This window comes from Stegostoma tigrinum, chromosome 22, assembly GCF_030684315.1.
Source record: "Stegostoma tigrinum isolate sSteTig4 chromosome 22, sSteTig4.hap1, whole genome shotgun sequence".
Classification (NCBI taxonomy): Eukaryota; Metazoa; Chordata; class Chondrichthyes; order Orectolobiformes; family Stegostomatidae; genus Stegostoma; species Stegostoma tigrinum.
In genome coordinates this window covers 21,852,980-21,873,400 of record NC_081375.1, presented here as the reverse complement: position 1 = coordinate 21,873,400, position 20,421 = coordinate 21,852,980, and the positions used below count along the sequence as shown (strand labels likewise).

The 20,421-nt window shown below is 41.9% G+C and overlaps 1 protein-coding gene across 5 annotated transcripts in view; it reads left to right on the top strand.

Moving 5' to 3' along the window:
- arsg (arylsulfatase G) overlaps positions 1-20,421 on the top strand; it is a 129,661-nt gene that overhangs the window by 67,052 nt on the left and 42,188 nt on the right. The window lies entirely within an intron of this gene.

Genomic DNA, 20,421 nt, shown 5'->3' with positions numbered 1-20,421 from the left:
TTCTTCAAAACTGCACAGAATGCAGGCCTAATTTCCCTCATGTCTCTTTATAAGACTGTCCCACCAGGCCAGGAACAAGTCTTGTGAACCACAGTAGCAACAATATCTTACCTGTGATGAGAAGATCAAACCTGTAAACCATACTCCAGGGGCAGTTTAAGCAAGCTTGAATACATTTGAAGCAAGATTTCACTATTCCTGTACTTAAATATTCATGTAATAAATACTGACATTCCATTAGTGTTTCTAATAGCTTGCTGCACTTGTGTAATAACCTTTAGTGACCTAATGTCAAGATCACCCAGGTCCTTTGCATTCTAATATTTCAAACCTCTCTCTATTTAAGAAACAGTGTGCACTTCAGTTTTTCCCACCAAAGTGGATTTCCTCATACATTTCCACATCTGCCATGTATTGCCCACTCTCTAAACCTGTCCAAATCCTCCAGAAACTGCTTTACGTTTTCTCCACAACACACATTACTGCTTAGCTTTATATTATCTGCGCATGTAGAATTATTACATTTGGTCACCGTTGACATATACTGTGAACAGCTGTAGTTGAAGTGTACATTCTGCTAGTCACAGTCAGCCAATGTGACAATGGATTATTTCTGTTATTATTTATTTCTGTTCTCTACTGGCCAATCCTTCATCTATGACAACGCATCACCCTGTATCTCAAGTATTTTATTTTTCCTTCACGACTGCCTGCTGACTTTGCCCAGTTATTTTTATCCATGTTTATCACGACTTTTATGGTAGATTCAATCATTTTCCTGGCTATTAATGTAGTCTGTAGTTGCTTGTTTTCTCTGTGGACCATTTCTTACAGGATGGGGAGACATTTAAAGTCTTCCAATCTGCAGGAATCATTCCAGAATCTATGGAATTTGGAAGATGATCAATGATGTGTTGACTATCTCTGTGGTGATCTCCTTCAACATTCTGGGATATAGAATATTAGGCCCCATGGATTTATCAGCACTCATTAATTTCTCCAGTACAACCTTCTTACTAATTTCCTCCAACTCCTCCTAAGAATAAAGAAAAACAGCCTTATCGTCTTTCCTCTGACACCTCTGATAATCCCTCACTGTGACTCCCACCCTGCGAGAAGGAAATAACAATACTTGCCTCTTGTCACTGGGTGTCCCAAGATGTAGGCCTCTACCTGTGACATTTAAGCCCCAGAAAATGTCTGCTTTTCATTGATTGGCTGCTTTTGTCCACCCAGGTCACCAGTGTCAAGACCTGCGATGGAACAATTTGCTCTCCCTCACTTACCTGTCAGCTCTTAATAAGCTGATTAGCAGGCAGCTGGGTGAGTTATTGCGCCAGTGAATTGACATTTTAGTCGTCATCTCACATGCTTACCAGCACACTTCAGTAAATTATGGCAAAATTCAGCCAAAGAGCTCTACTGTTATATTCAGGGATAAGAGATTTTCACTGTTTGATAGAATTCTGTACTTTTAACTTTATTTCTACCCTCCAACAGGCCTCACTGTGCTGTTGTTCACTTCTCTTTTGAACGTGCCATCAACCAGACTGACAGTGATTGGGAACAGCAGATGCTTTGGGGTTGGAGGCAATCGGTGGGGGACACTGGGACTGGGAAGAATGGAAACCAGGGCACAGTGTTGAACATGGTCTGGTGCGGAGGTCAATCAAGATAGTCTTAGGGCTGTTTGCTTCTTCTGGGAAAGAATGCCTGAACCAGCTCCACCCGTCACCACCATTTTACATCTGATACAGCTTGTCCTCACTTTGAACAACTTCCCGTTTAATTCCTCCACTTTCTTCAAATCAAAGCTGTGGCGTGGGTACATGCATGGGGCCTGGTTATGCCTGTCTCTTTGTGACATTCATGGAATGTTGCTCATTCCAATCCTACTCAGAACCCTCCCTACAACTCTTTCTCTGGTACTTTGATGATACTGTTGGCAGCTTTCCTTTCTCAGGAATTGGAAAAATTTGTCAACTTTGCTTCTAATTTCCACCCTGCTGTCACCTTCACCTGGTCCATCTCTGACGCTTCAGCTCCAAAACTCATTACAGCTTTGGTACAAAGACAGGCAAAAGAGCTGAACTGAAAAGAGCTGAAATAACTTGAGAGTGACTGCATCCAGGCAGTTTGAGTGACTGTATCAGTGATAATGGGAACTGCAGATGCTGGAGAATCCAAGATAATAAAATGTGAGGCTGGTTGAACACAACAGGCCCAGCAGCATCTCAGGAGCACAAAAGCTGACGTTTCGGGCCTAGACCCTTTATCAGAGAGAGGGATGGGGTGAGGGTTCTGGAATAAATAGGGAGAGAGGGGGAGGCGGACCGAAGATGGAGAGAAGAGAAGATAGGTGGAGAGGAGAGTATAGGTGGGGAGGTAGGGAGGGGATAGGTCAGTCCAGGGAAGACGGACAGGTCAAGGAGGTGGGATGAGGTTGGTAGGTAGGCGATGGGGGGGTGCGGCTTGGGGTGGGAGGAAGGGATGGGTGAGAGGAAGAACAGGTTAGGGAGGCAGAGACAGGTTGGACTGGTTTTGGGATGCAGCGGGTGGAGGGGAAGAGCTGGGCTGGTTGTGTGGTGCAGTGGGGGGAGGGGACGAACTGGGCTGGTTTTGGTTCGCAATAAACAACTGCACCTCCCAGTCGCAAACCATTTCACTCCCCCTCCCATTCTTTAGATGACATGTCCATCATGGGCCTCCTGCAGTGCCACAATGATGCCACCTGAAGGCTGCAGGAACAGCAACTCATATTCCGCTTGGGAACCCTGCAGCCCAATGGTATCAATGTGGACTTCACCAGCTTCAAAATCTCCCCTTCCCCCACCGCATCCCAAGACCAGCCCAGTTCGTCCCCTCCCCCCACTGCACCACACAACCAGCCCAGCTCTTCCCTTCCACCCACTGCGTCCCAAAACCAGTCCAACCTGTCTCTGCCTCCCTAACCTGTTCTTCCTCTCACCCATCCCTTCCTCCCACCCCAAGCCGCACTTCCATCTCCTACCTACCAACCTCATCCCACCTCCTTGACCTGTCTGTCTTCCCTGGACTGACCTATCCCCTCCCTACCTCCCCACCTATACTCTACTCTCCACCTATCTTCTTTTCTCTCCATCTTCGGTCTGCCTCCCCCTCTCTCCCTATTTATCGCAGAACCCTCACCCCATCCCCCTCTCTGATGAAGGGTCTAGGCCTGAAACGTCAGCTTTAGTGCTCCTGAGATGCTGCTGGGCCTGCTGTGTTCATCCAGCCCCACATTTTATTAGTTTGAGTGACTGATGTGTCAAGGAGCCAAGGCAAAATTAGAATCAATGGCGAGCTGGTCAAGAATAATTATCTCCTTAAAAATAAGTGCATATGCCACTGACAGAAGACACTCACACCTTGTGCCCAGAATAATTTGTTTGCCCACAGATATGTTTCTTTTTGCTCCTGGTTTATTTTCTTTGTAAGTACTTTAATTCCCAACAGCCATCTTTATCTCTCACTAGATTTGCACAGACACTTATGTTCAGACGTCAGATATTTGTGAAAAAATAAACATTTATTCAACAACAGAGCTATTATTTTATGGAGTCCATGTTGGATACTGCCAATTATCAGATTAGTAAGGCTGTATGGAAAACAGGCATTTCTCAGAAGACCAAAAGTCAGACTTTTCACACTTGATATAATTCTTGCATTTAGCAGATTTCTTTTATATAAACTAAAGTATTTAATCTTTGTTTCCATTCCTAAACCCAGGTTTATTCATATTTATTTTCCACTGATTCAGAAATAAAAATGCAGCTATTCGAAACACCAGAACACATTACAAAATAAAAATGTTGATGATTTTTTTGTGAAGTTTCACATATGGACAATTGCCACAAATAGGCAGAGTTTACATCAAAACACCTTGAAGTGTAGAATTCTAGAATAACATCCTTGTTTTCTATCATGCAATGAAGTTTTGTGACTTGAAAATGTTACAGACTAAGTGTTTAGTCTTCATGGATAACAAAGTGGTCATCAAAGAATAAAAGAAATGAGCGATTATGATTAAAGGAGACAGTACAGTCGTGGAAAGAGATGATGTCCTTGTGGGTGCAAGCACAGAGTAAAAAATTAACTTGGATCAATTTAGTTAGCCTTGGAATTGAATTAGATTTGAATAATGCGATTAAAAGCCCCTCTACCTTCTCACTACAACATGGATTTGTAAAAGGCAGATTTTGTTTGACTGATCTAACTGAATATTTTATGAAGTTACGGTTGAGTTTGATGAAGATAGTGAAGTGGCTGTTGTTAGTTCAGGTTATTAGAAAGAATTTGACCATGTTCCACTGGAAAGGGTGTTGAATAAACTTGAGGATGATGGAATAGGTGGGTCAGTAGCAGCTTGGATAAAAAAATTGGCATAAGGAAAGAAAAAGTCAAGTCAAATAGTTATTTCCTGAACAGGAAAAAGGTGGAGTTAGGACTTTTGATCAGTGCTAGGATCACTGTCGTTTTTGGTATAGAGTGAAAGAGGGATTGAGTGGGCCATTGTACACAGATGTTTGAAGGTGGAATAGTTTGAAAAAGGGATGAGAGTTTGGGTAGGGATGTTAGGCAGAAACTATAAAATTCTGATTTTACCCATAACTAGAATATTGCATCTAATTCCATACATTAGGATAGATGTGAGGGGTTTTGAGAGAGTGCAAGGCCGATTTGCCAGAAGAGTTCATGGAATTAGGGATTTTAGCTACAAAAAGAGGTTGCATTTAGAGATGTTGTTTTCCTTGAGGAAAGAATGTTTGAAAAAGATACATGGATTATGACACATATAAATAATTCTGACAAAAAAAAGCTATTCCTATTAGCTGATGGTACAAGGACTAATAAACACAGATTTAAAGCTGTGGGCTAGACATACAGATGCCAGTGAACAGGAACAATTTACACCGTGTATAGAGATAACCTGGATACACTGCTTTTGAGAGTGGCGAGGTGGAGGTAATCAATGACTTCAAAAGGAAATTGGATAGGCACTTGAGAGAAATAAATTTGCAAATCTATTCCTTAGTGCCTCAAATACATGTAAATATAGTCTTCTTTATGTGTACAGTCTTGTATATGTAAGAGATGTCTTTTTTTTGCTTGGATACAGTCAAACATGTTGTGGATACACTACAATACAAAACTGAACTGAATTTGCGACTATGTATACATATAATTTTTTTTATGAATAAGGTATATTTTTGAAATTTTAAAAATCTGGATTAAGCGTAGTGGGACTACTTTGATTGCTGTTCAGAAAGCCAGCAAGGACACAATGGACTGACTGGCCTTATTCATAATGATTCTGAATTATTAGGTCCCATCTGGGAAAGGAAAGAAACTGGGAAGGAAACAAAAATGCTACCATACCAGGAGATAATAAAGTATGGAGCTGGAGGAACGCAGCAGGCCAGGCAGCATCAGCCGACATTTCGGGTCGGGACCCTACTTCAGAAAATCCAGCATTTAAAGCTCTTGCTATCTCAGGATACCAGCATAGCTGTCTTAACATCTTACTCAATCTACTAGCCATGGCAAATAAGATGTGTACTTCCTTCCAGATACAGGCCCGGACTCAGGAATTGTCCCAATATCTGGCCTCTGCATTAATGACAAAATTGTAAACCAGATATGAAATACTGGAAAAAGCTCAGTTACTGGGTTCTTGGTGTGTGCATTTGTGCAAGTAATGACACTGTTCATGTTCAGTTGCTGATGCACATTGCCTGAAATAAAATCAATGTATATTAGAAATGTTACAGTAAGGCAATTCCAACAAAGACAGTCAGATACAATATGTTTAAGAATTCATCAAAACAACAAGCAAAGGTCGTTGAATGGGCTTTATATCAGGATTTGAGGGCCAATATTAGCTTCTTTCTTTATGTACTTTCTTTATTTGTGTGAGTACAATTCAAAATCAGCCATGTGTTTTGGCAAATGATCTCGTAAAAAAACCTACTATGGAGAACAAGTTGTCAAAACTTGATACATAGATACGTATTTATTTATTTGATTTATGTATCACTGTTCATGTACCCAGATAATTTTTGGTGAATTGTTATTCTTCCCACTCTTGCATCTGATCAATTATTCCCTAAGGAATTTCACATGGAAAAATGTTACTGCCACCCATTGGCTCTGCACTTCTGAATTAAAACTAATTAGGTTTGATGTGCTGTTTGAAATACTGTTTGAAGAACCACATTTCAAATTACCTTGCTGGAAGCAAAAATAGACAATCTAGATCTCTACATAAATTATGTAAAATATAAATTTTCAATGTACATGAGGACATCGTACCATTTTATTGTTCAAAGTGTGCATGATGATGAGCAATTGAGATGAATAATCAACCATTTTGGAGACAGATTGCGGTTGTTGTAGATGGAAAGAGTGCCAGTGAACTTTGCTGTTTTCCATCACCTCTTGGGTTCCTGCAGGAAAATGTGTTTGGGGGACAGTTTTACTCTTTGGTGTTGCAACTTTTAGTAATAGACACAACACTGAAAAAAAGATAATGTTTATTCACAAAGCACATTGATGTGCAAATATAACGAAAATATGGTCTGTCACTTGTTTTTAGACACGCACACAATGATGGATTCTCGATAACAAAGAAATCCAACGAGATTATTAACAGAATGCAAGAAACAAATCACATTCAGATAAAGACCTTAAGGTTCATGCAGTGCAGGCCTGGATTAGTTCCCTCTCTTGGTTCTTTGGAGAAGGAGGAGGTTGGAGGCCTCAGGATTTTCAGACAGGTTTGTAGCTGAGTTTCTTCAGATGAAGATGAACATAGTCCTCTTTATACTACCTTAGTTGCCAGGTTGCTAGTCAGCACCCTGGACGAATTGTCCTGTTGCTCTCAAGATGATTTGTTCCTGTTTGGTTCTTGGAATAATAAGATCTATGAATGAAAATCAGTTTCAATACTGTAACATCATGATCATATCCCTGTTATCCATATGACTGATTAATAGATGGAAACCAGTGCTACACAATGCATTTGTTCCTTTGCATTTTAGTTTGTTGAGTGTTAAACTGAAGACTGTATCACAGGGACACTGTTTTGCAGGCTTACGGTGCTGCCATCATGAAGAAAGTTTGCTTCCAATAGAGTATTTTAGCTGATATGGAAATACATATGTTATCTCTCATAATTTAAGGAATTGGATGTAGATATCATGGCACTGAAGAATCCAACAGACTTTTTTCACAGTTAACATCACATTTCCGTGGTACATAGAACATAGAACAGCATGGCACAGTACAGGCACTTCGATCCACGATGTTGTGTCAACCTATATTAGGGCAGCACGGTGGCTCAGTGGTTAGCACTGCAGCCTCACAGCGCCAGGGACCCGGGTTCGATTCCCACCTCGGGCAACTGTCTGTGTGGAGTTTGCACATTCTCCCCGTGTCTGTGTGGGTTTCAGCCGGGTGCTCCGGTTTCCTCCCACAGTCCAAAGATGTGCAGGTTAGGTGGATTGGCCGTGCTAAATTGCCTGTAGTGTTCAGGGGTGTGTGGGTTATAGGGGGATGGGTCTGGGTGGGATGCTTCAATGGGCATTGTGGACTTGTTGGGCCGAAGGGCCTGTTTCCACACTGTAGGAAATCTAATCTAATCTATTACCCTATAAAGGTCAATCTCCCCTGCATACCCTTCATTTTACTATCCTCAATGTGCCTACCCAAGAGTCGTTTAAAAGTCTCTAAAGTATCTGAGTCTACTACCACAGCGCATTCTACACCTCCACCACTCTCTATGAAAAGAACCTACCTCTGACATCTCCCCATACTGTCCTCCAGTCACCTTAAAATTATGCCCTCTTGTAATAGTCATTGCCATCATGGGAAAAAGTCTCTGACTATCCACTTTATCTATGCCTCACATTATCTTGTAAACCTCTATCAAGTCACTTCTCATCCTTCTTCACTCCAATGAGAAAAGCAGTAGCTCCCTCAACCTTTCCTCAGAAGACCTGTTCTCCAGTCCAGGCAGCATCCTGGTAAATCTCCTCTGCACCCTCTCCAAAGCTTCCATATCTTTCCTGTAATGAAGTGACCAGAAATGAACACAATATTCCAAGTATGGTCTCACCAGAGTTTTATAGAGCTGCAGCGTAACCTCACGGCTCTTAAACTCAATTTGCCTGCCAATGAAAGCCATACACCTTCTTTACAACCTTATCAACTTGAGTTGCAACTTCGAGGGATCTATGGACGTAGACCCCAAGATCCCTCTTCATCCACACTGCCAAGAATCCTGCCATTAACCCCGTATTCTGCATTCAAATTTGACCTATCAAAATGAACCACTTCACAATTTTCCGGGTTCAGTTCCCTCTGCCACTTCTTTTTCCAGTTCTGCATCCTATCAATGTCCCGTTGCAACCTACAACAGACCTCCAATGCTGTCCACAACTCCACCAACCTTCGTGTTATCAGCAAACTCACTAACCCACCCTTCCACTTTCTCATACAAGGAACATTGGGTCCAGGCTGGTATCTCCCATGTAAGTTGGAGAGAATAGTATGCTTCCAGTAACATGTCATGCTTCAATGAAGTATATGATCTTTATGCACCAAGGTCACTTTCTGTGATGCAGTGATGATGTCATGAGCATGTATCTTAAAGGTATACTGACCGTGAGAGAAAACATAACAGTAAATATAAAGATAATGGAGCTGTAAATTTCACAAGTGGCTTTGTATTTGAATATTTTTGCAAGGAAGAGCACACAGCCCATTCTTGTTTAGACTTTAAGGACATTGCAGAAGCTTGAATTAATTATTTGTAGAAATTATGAACACTAGTCACCTTCTTAGAAGCCGTTATAACGGGAAATTATTCAATTTGACTTTTTAAAATAGACAAAGACCACATATTAAAAGTTAGGAACATGTTCACTGAGCATGTCTGTAGAAATTTACTGCAGATGAAGAATTTCCTGATCTGAAACGTCAGTTTTCCTGCTCCTCTGATGCTGCCTGGCCTACTATGTTAACTTTAAGAGCTGCTCCTTTTTTTTGAGATGTTTTCAGTGTTGGAGATGATTTTTTCGAATTCTAGGAGCAGTAATTACTGTTTATAAGCTGTTGCATTGTTTTGTAACGTCGGGGTGAAAAATATCAAACCCAAGGCACTGTAAAAAGTGCAGGGACCACGTGAGCAGTGATTCAAACTGAGAAAGAAGCTGATCAGAGGTATAGATAAAGTAGACAGCCAGAGAATTTTTCCTAGAGTGGAGGTAGCTTTTACGAGAGGACGTAGTTTTAAACTGAAAGTAGATATCCGGGAAACATCAGAGCGTGGTAGGGGCATGGAATACATTGTCAGAGAGGGTAGTGGAGTTGGCCTCGTTAGGGACATTTAGGTGGCTATTAGATAGGCATAGGGATGATAGTATAACGCAGCGGTGGAGGTTAGATAGACCTTAGGATTAGGGTTAAAGTTCGGCACAACATCATGGGCCGAAGGGCCTGTACTGTTCTATGTTCTAACCCACACTGCTGTCTGACTCAGCAGTAACCTGGACAGCTGCTGCCTTTACTGTCTGTTTTCAAGTATCTCTGGACATCAGCGTTCGCTCTAAGAACAATAAATGAACAGCAAAATTCACTGCTGATCTTGGAGAAGCCTGTGTGTGGGAGCTCACAGCAGGGGAGCAGCTAAGTGGCTTTTTAAAGTGTAACCTTGCTAGTTTTGTTTTGTAAATCTACAGTAGTGAGTGGAGTGTTTTTTTTCATTTTGTATGTTGTTATTGACATCTTTCTCCTGATTAAACATTAAAAATATAAAAACAAAGGTACTAAGCTAGCCTGGAGCAGAGTTTTTAGAGCAGTAAGACTATGCTATTTTCTGAGTCTGTAGATTGTTAAGGTGCAAAGATGGCCTTTAGTAGGATGATGTGCTCATCTTGTTTGATGTGGGACATTAGGGAGAGTTTCCATGTTACTGCTGATTATGTCTGCAGGAAGTGTGTTCGCGAATCTTATCGGATCACATGGATTGATTGGAGTGGCAGTTAGAGGCAGTGAGGAATTTGGAAGAGCTAGGGTGTGTGATGAATGGCAGTTGCAGGGAGGGAGACAAAGTGAAGATACAGTCAGGTAGATGGGTGACCTCCAGGAATGGTAGGAGAGGGAAGCAGGTAGTGCAGGGGCCTCAAGTTTGCTGTTTTAGGAAAATGTAGGGGGTGATAGGCTGTCAGGGGAATGTACCACTGACAGCCAGGTTTCTAGTTGGAGGCACAGACGAATGAATCTGAGGGTGACAGCAAAACATCAGAATGGTGTGTTGCCTTCCTGGAGCCAGGATCAAAGATACCTGGGAGAGAGTGCAGAATATCCTCAAAGGGAGCGGGATCATTAGGAAATTGTTGCACACATTGGAACTAACAACATAGGAAGAGAAAAGGATGAGTTTCTGAGGAAAGAATATTGGAAGTTAGGCAAGAATTTTAAAAATAGGTCCTCAAGGGTAGTAATATCTGGATGACTCCCAGTGCCACAAGCTAGTGAGAGTAGGAATAGGAGGACAGAGCAGATTTTTTTTTTCTTCATTCATTCATGGCATGAGGGTGTCACTGCGAGGCAGCATTTATTGCCCATTCCCAATTTCCCAGAGGGGAGTTAAGAGTCAACCACATTGCTGTGGGTCTGGAGTCACATGTAGGCCGTACCAGGTAAGGATGGCAGTTCCTTCCCTAAAAGACATTAGTGAACCAGCTGGCTTTCCCCAACAATCAACAATGGATTCATGGCCATCATTCGATTCTTAAGTCCAGATATTTTATTGAATTCAAATTCCATCATCAGCCATGGTGGGATTTGAACCCGGTCCCCAGAACATTATCAGTATCTCTGGATTAACAGTCCAGCGATAATACCACTAGGCCACCACCTCCTGTTGAATGTGTGGCTGAGGAGCTGGTGCAAGGGAAACAGATTCACATTTTGCGATTATTGGTATGTCTTCTAGGGAAGAAGGGACCTACATAAGAAGGGTGGATTGCACCTGATCTTGAAGGGGGTCTAATATGTTGGCGGGGATATTTCCTGGAGCTGCTCAGGAGTATTTAAACTAGTAAAGGGATGGGACCCAGGGAAATAGTGAGGAAGGTGATCAGCCTGAATTGGGAAAAAGCAAATCAAACAGACAGGGCAGGCAGGAACAAAGTAGAGAATGAGGTACGACTGATAAATTAATTATTTCAATGCAAGGGGCCTAACAGGTAAGGCAGATGAACTCAGGTCATGGTTAGGAACATGGGACTTGGATATCACAGGAATTACAGAGACAGGACAGTGACAGCAGTGGACAGGACTGGCAGCTGAATGTTCCAGGGTATAGATGCTATAAGAAGAATTGAAGTGGGCTGACTGAGCTGTCAATAAGGGAGCACTTGGGGCCAGTGATCATAATTTTATTTGTTTTAAAATAGTGATGGAAAATGATAGGCCAGATCTAAAAGTTAAAGTTCTAAATTGCAGGAAGGCCAATTTTGATCGTATTAAGAAAGAGCTTTCAAAAGTTGATTGGGGGAAAATGTTCACTGGTAAAGTGACTACTGGAAAATAGGAATCCTTCAAAAATGAGATAGCGAGAGTCCAGAGACAATGTGTTTCTGTAGGGTGAAGGGCAAGGCTGGTAGGTGTAGGGAATGCTGGATGACCAGGGAAATTGAGGTTTTGGTCAAAACTAAGAAGGAAGTATTTGCCAGGTATAGACAGCGAATCAAGCGAATCCCTAGAAGAGCATAGGAGTATACTTAAGAGGGAGATCAGGAGAGCAAAAAGGGGACATGAGATAGCTTTGGTAAAGAGGGTTGGATTCTACAAATACATGGATGAAAGAGTCTAGGGAGAGAATAGAGCCCCTTAAAGATCAATAAGGCAGCCTATGTGTGGAACCGTAGGGGATGGGGGAAATACTAACTGAGTATTTTGCATCAGTGTTTACAGTGGAGAAGGATATGGAACATAGAGAACATAAGGAAATAAATAGCAACATCTTGAAAAATATCCATGTTACAGAGGAGGAGGTGCTGGATGTCTTAAAATGCATAAAGTTAGATAAATCCCCAGGACCTGATCAGGTGTACCGTGGAACTCTGTGGGAAGCAGGGGAAGAGATTGCTGGGCCCATGCTGAGATATTTCTATCATTGATAGCTACAGATGATGTGCCAGAAGACTGAAGATTGGTGAACGTAGTGCCAGTGTTTAAGCAGGGGAGTAAGGAAAAGCCAAGGGATTACAGAAAGGTTAGCCTGACATCAGTGGTGGGCACGTTGTTAGAGGGAATCCTGAGGGACAGAATTCATATTTATTTGGAAAGGCAAAGACTATTAGGGATAGTCAACATGGCTTTGTGCGTGAGAAATCATGTCTCACAAACTTGAGTTTGTTTTGAAGAAGTAACAAAGAGGATTGAGGAGGGCATGAGGGTGGACATGATCTATATATACTTCAGTAATGAATTCAACAAGGTTCCTCATGATAGACTGGTTAGCAAGGTTAGATCACATGGAATAGAGGGAGAACTAGTTATTTGGATATGGAACTAGCTTGAAGATAGAAGACAGAGGGTGGTGGTGGAGGGTTGCTTTTCAGACTGCAGGTCTGTTACCAGCAGTGTGCCACATGGATCGCTGCTGGGTCCACTGCTTTTTGTCATTTATATAAATGACCTGGATGTGAACATAGGATGTCTGGTTAGTAAGTTTGCAGATGACTCCAAAATTGGAGGTATAGTGGACAGCAAAGAAGATTACCTCGGAGTACAACGGAATCTTGATCAGATGGGCCAATGGACTGAGGAATGGCAGATGGAGTTTAATTTAGAAAAGTGTGAAGTGCTCCAGTTTGGAAAGGCAATCCAAGGCAGGACTTATACACTTAATGGTAAGGCCTGAGGAGTGTTGCTGAACAAAGAGATCTTGCAGTACATGGTCATAGCTCCTTGAAAGTGCAGTCAGGGGTAGATAGGATAGTGTAGAAGGTGCTTGATATGCCTTTATTGATCAGTGCATTGAGTACAGGAGTTGGGACGTCATGTTGCGGCTGTACAGGACAATGATTAGGCCACTGTTGGAATATTGTGTTAAATTCTGGTCTCCTTGCCATAGGAGGGATGTTGTAAAACTTGAAAGGATTCAGAAAAGATTTACAAGGATATTGCTAGGGTTGGAGGGTTTGAGCTACAGGGAGAGGCTGAATAGGCTGGGGCTGTTTTCCCTGGAGTGTCGGATGCTGAGGGTGACCTTATAGAGGATTATAAAATCATGAAGAGCATAGATAGGGTAAATAATCAAAATCTTTTCCAAGGGGTGGGGTAGTCCAGAACCAGAGGGCATAGGTTTAAGGTGAGAGGGGAAAGGTTTAAAAGGGACCTAAGATGCAACTTTTTCACGCAGTGGGTAGTGTGTGTAGGAATGAGCTGTCAGAGAAACATCTGGATGAGTATACGAATAGGAAGCGTTTAGAGGGATATAGACCAAATGCTGGAAAATGAGACTAGATTAATTTAGGATATCATGTTGGCATGGACAGGTTGGATTGAAGGGTCTGTTTCCATGCTGTATATCTCTATGACTGTATTAATCAACCAGGGTCTTCCTACATGGCCCAGGTTAACAAGCCCGATCAATGACCTCTTGGTCAATGAGGCCAGTCTGGTTCCACTCACTATAGGATTCAATTGCAGAATACTTGGAAGTACATGGTAAAGTATGGCTGAGTCACCACAGCTTATCAAGCTCGTGGGGGGTCACATGTTTTGCTGGTCATGCCTGACAAATCTGTTAAAATTCTTTGAGGACATAGTGAGCAAAGGAGATCCAGTGGACATGATCTATTTGGATTCCCAGAAGGCTTTGACAGGGTGTCATACAGGAGGCTGTTGAATAAGGTAAGAGTCCATAGTGTTAGGGTCAATGTATTGGCATGGCTCGACGATTACCTGACTGGCAGAAAGCAGAGGGGTCGTTATCAGGATGGTAGCCAATAACTAGTGGAATTCTGCAGGCGCCTGTGTTAGGATCACAATTATTCATACTATACATTAATAATATAGATGAAGGAACTGAGGACATTGTTGCAAAGTTTGCAGATGACACAAAGATAGGTGGGGAGTCAGGTAGTGCTGAGGAAACAGGGAGGCTGCAGAAAAACTTGAACAAGCTAGGAGCCTGGACAAAGTGGCAGATGGAATATAATGTGGAAAAGTGTGAGCTGATGCACTTTGGTCGCAAAAACAGAGGCATAGATTGTTATCTAAATGGGGAAAGACTTTGGAAATCTGAAGACCTTGGGAGTTCTAGTTCAGGATTCTCTTAAGGTTAACATGCAGTTTCAGTTGGCAGTTAGGAAAGCAAATGCAATGTTAGCATTCATTTTGAGAGGTCTAGAATGTAAGAGTATAGAGATAAACTACTGAGGCCATATAAGGCTCTAGACAGACTGCATTTGGAACATTATGAACAGTTTTTGGCTCCATATCTAAGGAAAAATGTAATGCATTGAAGAGAGTCCAGAGAAGGTTTACAAGAATAATCCTGGGGATGAACAACTTGTCATGTAAGGAACACTCGAGGATTCTGGGTTTGTCCTCGATGGAGTTTAGAAGGATAAGGAAGGGATCCAATTGAAACTTACAGAACACAGGTCATTCTGCTATAACGCGTGTTTCTTTAACACAAATTGGCTGTAACATGAATGATGAATAGTGGACACTGTTTGGATAACACAAACTTTCTGCTGTACAGGAATAATGATTTCCCTATAACATGATTTTCTACAGCATGAGGTCATGCAACTACTGTATTATAGGTGAAATACCTGCACTGAGAGGCCTGAATAGAGTAGATGTGGTGAAGATGTTTCCCCTATTAGGAGAGACGAGGACCAGAGGGCACAACCTTAGAGTGAATTGATGACCCTTTAGAACTGAGATGAAGTGGAATTTCTTCAGCTAGAGGGTGGTTGATCTGTGAAACTCATTGCCACAATGAACTGAGGAGGCCAAGTCATTATGTGTTATTTAAGACAGAGATAGATAGGTTCTTTATTGGTGAGAGGATCAAAGGTTACAGGGAGAGGGCAGGAGAATGGGGTTGAGAAACAAAGCAGCTATGATTGAATGGCAGAGCAGACTCCATGGGCTGAATAGTTTAATCCTGCTTCTATATTTTATGGTCTTATGGTAATGTCACACAATATGATGGAGTATATTCTCAATGTAAAGTCAGGACTTTGTCTCTGTAAGCACTGTGCAGTGGCCACTCCTACTCATACTATTGTAAACTGAAGTATCTGGAATAGGTAAATTAGTGAGAACAAGGTTGAGTATGTTTTTTTCCCATCTAGTTGGTTCACATAGAATCTGCCCAGGCCTCCCAGTCTACCAGCTGTGTCCCTCAGGTCACAGCCACTTGAAATTATGATGTTATCAATTCACTCTTGATGATAGATATTGAAGTCCCCCACCCAGAGTAAATTTTGTGCCTTTGCCACTCTAAATGATTCCTGAAAGTGGTGTTCAACTTGGAGGAGCACTGATTTGTCAACTGGAAATGGGAGTGTGGGGAGGAAAGAGGTTTTTTTGACAATGTGCTTTGCCCATTATTTATGTACTTAACTCCTGTAATCATCACCACCATTCCTAACAAGATGCTGAACCAGAATCACTGGTTTCTTGAAATTGTATAGCTGGCTAAACAATTGACATTTCTTCACGTAGAGATTTCTTTTCTGAAATATTCTGAATGTTTTCTTTACAAAATTATCTTTAGCTGCAGAAAATGTTGACACAATTTCAAGACACATTGAGCATGTTTCATGTTCAGCTAGCAGCAAATTTGTGAGTCTGCTTTTAATGCTTAGAACTCTTCTTTCTGGTCAAGGAAAACATTGAAACATGACTCCTATTTGTCTGTTACAGCCCTTTCCACCTTCCTCTTCTCCTTTCTGGGGATTTTATGTTTTAAAATTTGATGAGGTAAGATGCTGTACTGTAAACATAGCAGCGTTGAGAGGAGCATTCATATACACACTGCTGTCTAAACTTACCATGAAATACATTTCAGGACTGATGTTACCAAAATACGTGTTTGCTTAATCAGCCCAACCACATAACTGGAATATGTAATATACCAGAAACATTCCATAATTCTTGTACTGTTGTGTGCACACTGCACCTAATCCCATTTTGAAAACTCAAAAATCTTTTTAAAAGTCAGGATGTACGGTATCAGAATTGGCATGTACATGACCATATAGTGAGGGTTCATAAAATCATTCACAATGTAGTCAGTACAGTTTGCTCAGGAGCATGTAAATTGTACAGCCTGACGTTACTTAGCTGATCCATTTGATGTAATTCATCATTAACTGGTACACATCCCATCTGTCTAAATAAAGAAATTAATCAAAACAAAGCAAAAATAGTGCTTTGTCTTGCGTTGTCAAATGCAGCACGGAAACAGCCTCAGGTCCCATCCCATTGATATGTCAGCAAGTTATAATTAGCATCAATTTTTAGTTGTTTTCCTTAAGAAGTACATTGCATGTAGAGATCTCATTCCCAGTTCTGATTATGGTGTTGTTCACTATTTATAACAACAACATGTGAAATGTCCAAACCAGTTGTTGACATTTTCTGTTTGAATTAAGTAAATTCTTCTCCATTAAGCTGCTGGGACTGCTAATAAACATTATGCAGTTGTCATATTTGAAATGTCAACTGCTGTAACTGCATCTCAGGAATTAAACATTTCTTTAACTTCTCCACTACTAACTTTTATTAAACGCCAGAAAATCTAAATTGTTTTACTTAGAAGAGTGGCAACAATTAACCAATTTATCTTTCTTACTCAGATTCAAGAATGACTGGTTTGACAGGTTCTGAAACAGCTGCGAAGTCCATTGTGTGATCTGTCCCATTTGGGGTTTGTGGTGCTTGAACAGTTGGGTAGCTGTGTTTTTTTTTAGAGGTTTGTGAGCTCCCTTCAATTCTTCAGTGCCACCTCTGAATACACCTGACAAAGTCTCTGCATGTATTTGGTGACTTCCAAATGAACCTTTTCCATTTGATCAGTTACAAACAAGGATGTCCCATGAGTCAATGAGTATATCAGACCTCTTAATTGTAGAAACCCTACAGTGTGGAAAGAGGCCATTTGGCCCATTGATTTTGCACTAACCCACTGAAGGGCATCCCATCCAGACCCCCATTCTGTCCCTGTAACCCTGTATTTACCACGATTTATCCACATAACCCGCACATCCATGGACACTATGGGGCAATTTAGCATGGCCAATCCATCTAACCCAGACATTTTTGGATTGCGGAAGGAAACCGGAGCACCTGATGAAAACTCATACAGACACAGAGACAACATGCAGACTCCACACAGGCAGTCACCCAAGGTTGGAACCGAACTCAGGTCCCTGGTACTGTGAGGCAACAGTGCTAACCAGTGAGCCATCATGGTGCCTCTTCTGGACGCTTTGAGGACATGCCTAAAACGTTTTGGTTCACTTCCTTATAGCCCCACTCCCAACAAACCTAGCTCTGAACAGAACAATTGCTTTGGTAGTCCGCCATCAATCATCCAATTAAAATGTCCCACACAGCAGAACACATTTTGAACAACAAGTAATTAGTGCCTCAGTGCAAGGCAGGTGAACTTAGCAGAGGACACTGCAGTTTTTATCTTTCTTGTCAACAGATTTGAAGGATCTTGCAAGAGCACCTCTGGGGTGCTTCACCAGCGCTTTGAAGTGTCTGCTACAGATTGCCGAAGTCAGAGGCAGAGAGGAGCACAGAAGCCCAGTATGTCATGACTTTATAGAATCCCTACAGTGTGGAAACAGACCCTCTGGCCTAACAAGTCTACACTGACCCTCAGAGCATCCCACCCAGACCCATTCCCCCATAACCCACCTAATTACACATCCCTGAGCACTATGGGCAATTTAGTACAGCCAATCCACCTAGCCTGCACATCTTTGGACTGTGGGAGGAAACTGGAGCACTTGGAGGAAACCTACGCAGACAAGGGAGAACGTGCAAACTCCACACAGACAGTCACCCCAGAGTGGAATTGAACTCGGGTTCCTGGCACTGTGAGGCAGCAGTGCTAACCACTGAGCCACCGTGCCACCTTTAGTCTCTGATTTGTGAACTTTGTCCTCAAAATCTCTTTTCCACATTTCAGCTGGAGGCTCAAAGATGATGAAAATGGTCCACAAGGATCTTGTCATTTGTGATAGTTTTCTTGTATTGCATCATGGAGTATTTGGAGGATGGTGACAGTTTCTGAGAGCAGCAAAACTTGTTGAAAATACTCTACAAGGCTTCATAGTTGACAGTCAAAGGCTTCCTTGAGATCTATATAACAGCATTTCACAACAGTTGGCATTGTTCCTAACATTCTGTTGAATTTTCTGCATAGCCAGGTTTTATGTCTGTGCCCGTCAATGGGCAAAACTGCACTGTGAATCTGGAAGGAGGTCCTTGACCACTGGCAATAGAGTGTTGAACAGAATCCTTGCAGTGACCTTCCCGGTGACAGACAGTGGGCAGACTCCTTTGTAGCTGGCTATAGCAGATTGGTAACGTATTGTGTGTTTACAACACTGGTGAAGCTTTGTGTTTGGGGGAAGGTTTTGTAAGTGTAAGTATGGTTACTTACAATGGTTATGGAACATTTGGGAGGTGAGTGTAATGGGGCTGTGAACAGCATTAAATAGTGAGTCTGATAAAATACCAATCAATAAATTGCAAGTCCATTTAATGCACAGTGTCTTATGGTGCCCAAATGAATCAGGATAGATTCTCCAAATCATGTTTGTGGCTTTTTCTTTGTTATGAGGAAATTCTCAGCAATATTTGTTATTTTTCAAGCAAACAACCCTTGGGTAGTCTTAAGAAATAAAGTCTCATTCTGAAAACATGACTTGGTATTTTTAAAATGTAATCGGAGCAGTAACATGAAAGGCAAAATTGTCCAGCCCCATTTACTGGGGAACAAAATGATAGAGAGACTACAGAAATGTGGTTATCCTCACAGAGGAAAATGCTAAAAACCTTGAAGAAATAATGGAAAATCAGGAACTAGTACAAACAGGGAATTGCAAGACACCAGTATCAGTTAAAAAATAGTACTAGAAGAATTAATGGGATTCCAAACAGATAAATACCCTGAATCTAATGATCACAGTGTTGAAAAAGGTAGCTGTAGAGATTGTGGATGCATTGGTGGTCATTTGTCAAAGTTCTGTAAATTCTGGAATAGTTCCTGCAGTTTAAAAAGTAGCAAATTAAACTCCAATATTTACAAAAGGGGGAGAGAGAAAGCAAAGAATTAGAGACCTCGTTGCTTAATATCAGTCACAGGGAAAATGCTGGAATCCACAGTAAAGGATATGGTTAAAGGACACTTAGAAAATAATGGCAACTATTGGACTGGGCCAATGTCGCTTTATTAATGGAAAACCATGTTTAACATGACTGTTGGTATGTTTTTTGAGGGCCTAACTAGCAAAATAGTTAGTGGTAATTGGTGGGTGTGATATATTTAGCTTTTAAGAGAACCTTTGATAAGTTTTCATACAAGAGGTTAATACCGGGGAGGTGATGGCCTATTGCTATTATCGCTGGACCGTTAATCCAGAGACCCAATAATGTTCTGGGGACCTGGGTTTGAATCCGCCATGGCAGATCGAATTCGATAATTATCTGCAATTAAGAGTCTAATGATGACCATGAATCCATTGGCGATTGTCGGAAAAACCCATCTGGTTCACTCATGTCCCTTAAGAAAGGGAACTGCCATCCTTACCTGGTCTGGCCTACATGTGTCTCCAGACCCACAGCAATGTGGTTCATTCTTAACTGCCCTCTGGGCAATTAGGGATGGGCAATAAATGCTGCCTAGCCAGCGATGCCCTCATCCTGTGAATGAATAAAGAAAAACAAAATTACAGCACATTGGACTGAGGGAATACTGGCATGAATTGAAAACGCTTAATGGACAGAAAACAGACAGTGGGAATGAATGTAAAATGTGAGGCTGGATGAACACAGCAGGCCAAGCAGCATCTCAGGAGCACAAAAGCTGACGTTTCGGGCCTAGACCCTTCATCAGAGAGGGGGATGGGGGGAGGGAACTGGAATAAATAGGGAGAGAGGGGGAGGCGGACCGAAGATGGAGAGTAAAGAAGATAGGTGGAGAGGGTGTAGGTGGGGAGGTAGGGAGGGGATAGGTCAGTCCAGGGAAGACGGACAGGTCAAGGAGGTGGGATGAGGTTAGTAGGTAGCTGGGGGTGCGGCTTGGGGTGGGAGGAAGGGATGGGTGAGAGGAAGAACCGGTTAGGG